The sequence below is a fragment of the Lutra lutra genome, chromosome 14 (assembly GCF_902655055.1).
Source record: "Lutra lutra chromosome 14, mLutLut1.2, whole genome shotgun sequence".
Lineage (NCBI taxonomy): Eukaryota > Metazoa > Chordata > Mammalia > Carnivora > Mustelidae > Lutra > Lutra lutra.
The window spans coordinates 76,293,635-76,301,078 of NC_062291.1; positions in this window are offsets into that span (position 1 = coordinate 76,293,635).

Consider the following 7,444-nt stretch of genomic DNA (forward strand, 5'->3'; position numbering starts at 1 on the left):
TGGACAGTTCCTTTTAGGGGGACAGTCCATAACTTACCCAACCACTCTTTAATGATCGAACGCTCAGTGGTTTCTGCTTCCTCCCTCCTGTAAATGTCTCTTCAATACAAAGCCTGCGCATAACAGCTTTCCTGTATTTAATTATTTCCATTTTTAAAAAAGTGACTCAGAAGGAATTACTGAGGCAAAGGGCATAACTTAAGAAAAGTGCGATGATCTTGGACTTGGGAAATGCCAACAAGAACCACAGCTGAATTCAGACCCAAGAGCCGAATCTGATGGTGTGTAGAGCCCCTGAGAGCCTAGTGCTGTGGGACATTTTAGTCTGCTTCTTGGGTGAGGAGAACAACCGCAGGGTTTCTCTCTCCTGGGTATCAGTGCCTTGTTCGAGCTGAGTCACGGGTGTGTGGGTCTCACTTACGAAACATCAAGATGGGGTTGAGAGTTGGGCCTAAGGGAGAGGGGCCATCCTGTGTTTGGGCAGGATTTCAGCTTGTGTCTTCAGCATGCAGAGCGTTACGAGGAACTCAGCACGGCTGGGGCCCCTGAGCTTGTCTTCGGAGCTGCAGGGAGCAAGCACTCTGGCCAGGGCATCCATGCTGTCAACTCCTGCAGGTCCTGGCAGCAGGGATGGAGGTGAACTGTCCCTTCCGTGTGGCTTCCTGGAGGAGGAAGAGGCAGAATGACAACCCGTGATCGTTTGGGAGAGGTCATTCGAGAACCTTCTGGGGATTACCAGAGGCCCTGCCTCACAGGGCTCTCCATATTAGGTATTACGTAGAGTGGTGGAAGAGCCAGGGCTACGTGGTTTAGTCATTACAGTGGGGCCATTTACCTGCTCAAGCTGGTGAAGCCTAAGAAAACCAGGGTCAGTGCTTTTCTTTCATGAAATTATCATCACAAAATATTTGCCGTATAATGTGTATTGCAAAAGGTATAATGTACTGTATAGTGTGAAGCATTGAAACTGGTTTCCTAAAACTTCTTTTAAAATGGTCTCCCTTAAAAAAAAAAAAGGTCTCCCTAAGGCAGGTAGACGAAGGGAAACCTGTAGACTTAAAACCAGTTGGGAACCTCTTTTGACTTTTTTTTTTTTTTTTTTTTTAAGGGTGGGACATCCTCGTGAGAAAACACAGCAAAAATGTGCACCAGAGAGCCAGAGTAATTTCAAACTCACAGCTAAGCGATTGAAAACAGGATGGAGGTAGATTCTGCTTCCCGGTCCTCGGGAAGACCCTCCATCAACCAGCCTTAGAGGCCCAGGCAAAGGAGCTTTCTAGCAAGAGAGAAGATGGAGGGTATCTGCTGGCTCCCTTTCTCCCGGGCGCCGCAGGATTCTTTGGGAGACCTCTGGGAAGGACCTCTCCTACACCTGCACGAGGCCATTGGGAATGCAATTTGGCCTGCAGGGTTTGAGCCCTCCCGGCCCTCTGCAAATGCTCCCCCCGCTGCTGAGTGGGCCTCCCATCGGAGCTGTTGCTGAACAAAATGACTTGAAAACCATCCAGTCAATGACAAAGCATTGTTGGCACCGGAACCCTTGCAAGTCTGTTGAAAACAGACTCCTTCTCCTCTGAGACGAACCTTGGCCACCTGGGTCAATAATTATGGAGTTGCTGACTGGAAGGAACTTCGCCGGGGTCATCGAGCTGGTTCCCAGGCACCGCGGAGGGATCACGTTCATTCCTTTAAGCAACCTGTAATAAAGAGGTCTCTCCTCTCACCCAGAATAGCTCCAGGGATGGAAATTCCACTTTCTTTGGCAGTTCATTCCCTGTTTTGCTTGTTCTCTTGTTCTGTACAATCACTGGATTTGTTTTGGAGTTTTTTTGTTGTTGTTGTTTGGTTTTTTGGGGTTTTTTTTTGTTTTTTTTTTTTACTTTTTCAAGCTCTGAACCCATGTTTTCCCTCCTGTAACTCAAGCCATGGGAAGAGATTCCTGATAACATCTTCTCACCTATTGTGAAAGTGCTAGGGGCCCTGTCTCCTGTTGTCTTCCTAAGACAGAACACCAGTTGGGAGCCCCGTTCTGTCTTCCAAATCCGGGGTGCCTTTCTTTTGTTGGTGTGGGGTTTTCTCTGCTCCTCAAGCCAAACTCTCTAAAGTTTGTTGCAGCTTTTAAACAAGAGCTCACAAAAGCCTTTGCGGAGAGTGACAGGGATGCTCAGGTTCTTGGTCTTGGGCTTTCAGGACATTTCCGTGGAAGGCCTTAAAGTAGGAGTGCAGGGAAGGATTTTGGGAGGATTTATCATGAAACAATTTCCCTGCATGGATTTTCAAGGGATTATCAAGATGATCTTACAATTCGGCATTGACTAAAACACAAATGGGAAAGAACATTTCCAAGTGTGCCCACATCCTTCACAAATAAGGCCCAAACCCGAGGCTGCTCATTTCCACCCTGACTCTCTCTCTGTCGTTCTGTCTCCCCCTTTCTGTTCTCCAGCCTTCGTTCGGCTCAGCTCCCTGGGTGCCCCATGCTCGCACCCACCCACACATCCACAGCTGCCATGGGGTAAACCCCACGCTTCTTTTGAAGTTCAACTGTTTCCACCCAGGCAGCTGGAGGATAGGCTGAGCAAGGCTGGTCAGAGCCCTGAACTGCACCCCAGGGACCTCAGAGCTGATCCGAGCCCTGTTTCCTCTTCCCCACCATCACTGGCTCCCAGGGCAGGAGACGTGACTTTGTCTCATCTCTGCTGGCCCTTCCCGGCACCCAGGCCTGAAGAATTGTGCTTTTGGAAAATTGTGTTTTTGGGAAATGTGGGACCCCCATTTCGATTGATTGCAATGCCATTTTTAATCAGGTGAAGAGTTGGGATCGGTGATCTCAGTGGTGATAAATATCAGGGCCCATGCAAAGCCTCCCCTTCCTTTGGGAGGAACCCCCCCCCAACACAACATTAGTCCACTCTGACCTGTCTCCTCTAGGTCTTTGTTTCTCAATGTGAGGTCCGCAGATCCCAGCTTCAATAGCACCTAGAGACTGGTTAAAAGTGAAAATTCTTCGGCCCACCCCACCCACAGCCCATCGGTCCCTCTGGGCTGGCTCCCAGGGGTCTGCATCCTTAACCACCTCCCCAGGCGTCCCTTGGGCCAGAACCACTGCGTGGAGCAGAGAGGTGTACGGCTTTGGCAATTACCTTGTGCTACTCTCCCTTCTCTCTGTCCGTCACTCTGCGTCTTCTCCCCTCGTCCTAAGCTGAGGTCTCCAGGGTTTCCCATGTCTCTGAGAGCCATCTCTACAAACTAAGTCAGCCACACTTTATTGCCCGACATGACATGCCAGGAGCAGAGCGAGCAGCTGAGCACTTTCCACAAGGACTTTCCACAGGTGCACAGTGAACTAGCGTGGATGAACCAGCCTTCGGGGGACCTCCGTCGCCCCTCAAAGGACGCCTCCCATGGAAGGCCCCTTGATGGCAGTGAGCTCTCCTGCCATTAGTGTCTGCTATTGCTGTGACGGTAAAGATGACAAGGAGGAGGAGGAGAAGGGAGGCCAGAATGGGGACAATGGCTTAACTGAGTTTTTAGAGGCCATAATTTGAAGTCCTCACATGGGTACGCCTGGTGGACGGAGCCTGATCAGGACATGAGTTCCTCCTGGTCCGGCTGCAGGGGCACTGTCATCCCTTTGCTCCTGTAGAACCTGGGAGGGAGCAAGGCCCCGTGCACACAGCCGGAAGAGGCAGCTCATGTCCTGGGCCCCCACCTTGCACTGGCCAGTAGCTAATAAAGGTGAAAGGTGTTCAACTGCTCAAGAATGTTATTTTCTCGGGGCGCCTGGGTGGCTCAGTGGGTTAAAGCCTCTGCCTTCGGCTCAGGTCATGATCCCGGGGTCCTGGGATCGAGCCCCACATCAGGGTCTCTGCTCAGCAGGGAGCCTGCTTCCTCCTCTTTCTCTGCCTGCCTCTCTGCCTACATGTGATCTCTGTCTGTCAAATAAATACATAAAATCTTAAAAAAAAATGTTATTTTCTCATAAAGGAACAGGAACAATGTCAAACCTCCACAGAAGGCATCTCTATAAGTAGAATTTCATAGTTACTACTTACATATTTGTATATATAAATGTTAACTTTAGGGCGCCTGCGTGGCTCAGTTGGTTAAGCGACTGCCTTCAGCTTGGGTTATGATCCTGGAGTCCTGGGACCGAGTCCTACATTGGGTTCCCTGCTCGCTGGGGAGTCTGCTTCTCCCTCTGACCCTATACCTGCTCACTCTCTCTCCCTCCCTCTCTCTCTCTCTCAAATAATAGATAAATAAAATCCTTAAATAAATAAATATTAACTTTATACATTTATGGTCCATTACTTTCCAAGGACTAGATGAGACTTACTACAGGAGACACTGAATAGAACTTTAAAAATCAAAGAGAAAAGCGTAAGATTTTACTGTGGCGAGGGAGGGGGGAGGGTGATGCTACGCCTTAACCAGGTCAACGCAGCTGGTATAGCTAAGCATTCCACTGAACCCCAACCTTTTGGGTAAATGGGACAAAGTCTTTGGAAAGCAGACCTACTCCCTCAATTCCCGAACCCATAGCCATTGTCTCCCAGCAGAGGTGACGTGGAGAGTTTTAATAAGGCAGGAGGCAGAGTGAAATCGCTATCTGGCACCTCCAACTTTAGGTTCTAGCAGGGACTCAATGTTAGCAGATGGAGACGGAGACTCAAGACTCCCCCAGAATCGGTCAGTCTGCAGAGTGGTGCCGTGTGCCACGAGGCCAGACGCAGAAGGGCTGTGGACCCACAGGGGTGGCTCTTGTGGATGGGGGACGGGGTATTACCTGGAACAGAAGGAGGACAGCACATTCCTCCCTGGAGAGAGTGTCAGTGTGTGCCCGTGCACCACACTCCTCTTTGGGGTGTTCTTTCTGCGATTAAAACAAGAACTGATTTCGATTCTGACGATGCCTTGCACCCTCCCTCTGGAGCCTGCCCGTGGCCCCGGGGCATGAACCACCATGGCCACGGCAGGGCTGTCCTCTCCCCTGCAGACCTCCAGAACAAAGAAGACACACAACTTAGGAAGGTGAGATGCCTTTTAAAAATTAGACAAAATCTTAGAGGGTTTATTTCCTTTATCTCTAGACCTACATCCATTAACCCACAGTTGAAGACAATCAGTGCCTCTGTTTGGGGAGGCAGCTCAAATGGGTCGAAACTGCCATTGTATATCCAGGAAAGATAGAGACACAACACAGATTTTCCTTTTTTCTAAATGCCCATTTCCAGGGAACCAGCTCCTGCTAAATGCAGCCTGATAGAAATTCGAGATAAAACTCTCCTAGATTTGGCCGAACCGTAAAGTGCCACTTACCAGACAATTTGCACAGTCTCTGAACTACTCCTACTCGCTGAACTGCTTTTTTAGCTGTTCTAAACTCCATCTCATCAAACTAATATCTTTTAACCATACAGAGCAGCTTTTAAAATGATAAATTTCAGGGAGGACAGAAGAGAAAAGGCATTTCATGAATAAACTTGGACCAGACAACAGCCAGGGAGATGTCTGACTTTCTTATGAAGAATCCAAACCCTGAACCGTGACTTACTCTGGCCTGTCTTATCCTCTTCAATCTCCTGGACCTCTGGCTACTTTGATACATTTGCAAATTTCCCGGTTCCTTTTCCAGGCCTCACTGTGACTATCTACCCTCTTCCAATAGTGGCCAGCTCTTTGAATGCTTATAACACACATGGACTTACTTTCTGGCTCTTCTTGTGTGTTGTAGTCTATCAAAAAAAAAAAAAAAAAAAAAAAAAGAAAGAAAGAAAGAAAGAAAAGAGGAAAAGAAAGAAAGAAAATAAAAGAAAGGGATTTATCTTTCAGTGGTTGTGTTCTTATCTTCTGTTGCTTAAACAATCATCTTCTGTATTGTTGAGAAAAACCCAAAGCTGTCAGGTTTCCTGGTCTCAGCTCTCCAACAAATTTACCTCCCCCGCCCAACTCCCATCTGCTTATAATTTAATGCTCTGTATGTTTTAATCATTTCATTAGGCATGTCTTTATTTTGAAATGCAACTAATTCTTCAGTTCAAACAAACAGCCAGTAACTCTAAAATAAGACCATTCTTTTCTTTTGGTTAGAGACTGGCTTAGAAGCAATATCACACCTAGTTTGTGAGGGTTTTAAAGAATTCAAATACTCATTTTTTTTTTAAATCATTGCTTCTTAAAAGTGGAGAGGATCTTAGAGATGCTTTGATTATCTCCACAGGTGTGGAGCTAACTTTTGAGGGGGGTCTTCTCACATCCCCCTGAACACTTTGCAGTAAAGCCAGTGTTATTATTAAATCCTGACAGCAAACAGGCTTAAAAAATTATGCCATGAAGTATCTTGTCCTGTACTTCATGACAAAGGACACAAAAGAGAAAACTGACTCCACTGCAAGGCTTGTATATTTTATTAATTGATTTTCTTTACAGGAGTTTACAATTTATTAAGGCAGGGGGGATTATGTTTTGCTATAAGGGGGAAGAGAACTCATGGTTTTCTGATATACTCATCTCTGGTAATAAAATATTCTCTCAATATTTTAGAAGCACAAGTAACATTTTGCGTCCAACAGACATCTAATAAATGTGTGTCAAAGCATTGGTAGGTAAATGGGTAGGATACACATTAACATTTAGCATTTGTGCCTTAATTCAGCTGTAAGCGCCAATGTTTATTAACGTTGAGGCACAGCGAATGCAACAGTGCACTTTCTGATATATTCTCTTCCAGGGAGGATTTCTTCTACTTCCAAAACATAAGTCAAAGCCATTTAAATTCCTATATAAAGGGTGAAATGATCATAATAATCTCATCGTGAAGTTGTCTTGGAGGAATTGTTTTAGGACACATTTGGTAAGTTATTGACAGATGGGCAGCCCGAGTGTGGCTGATACAAATGGTTGTCATCCGCCATCTAGTGGCGATATGTGGAACTGTGCTCATTCCATAGGAAAGGCTTTCGGAGCTGGCTAGTCGGCTCTAAATTTCACTGCCTGTCGCGCCGCCAACGTACATCTGTCCATCTTTAAGGCTTTAAACTGAGAGGAAACACTGAAGAAAGCATGCTAAATTATCTTCCAAAATTTCTGCGTCCTAAGGAGAAACTAAGAAGTAACTACCTGGGAAAACTCTTTCTTTCTGGATCCTGACAAGCAAGACTGGAAAACAATTGGAGAAAACTTTGCAGGCAACAAATGTGATATAAAGCAAGGTAAGTAGCATGACATTCCCTGCTACATTTTCCCCACAGGCACTTGCACTGTGTACAGAAACCCATGGTCTGGCCATGACTTCAACCCGGAATACTTGCTTAACACTGCCAAATTTGCACAGGGGGAAGAGCTGTGGCAGGTGTCTAATTTTATCCAGCATTTGGTGCTAATTCATAAGACATCTTCATTCTTACACATGTGCATAATCGTGATGTTTTGCACAGGGTTG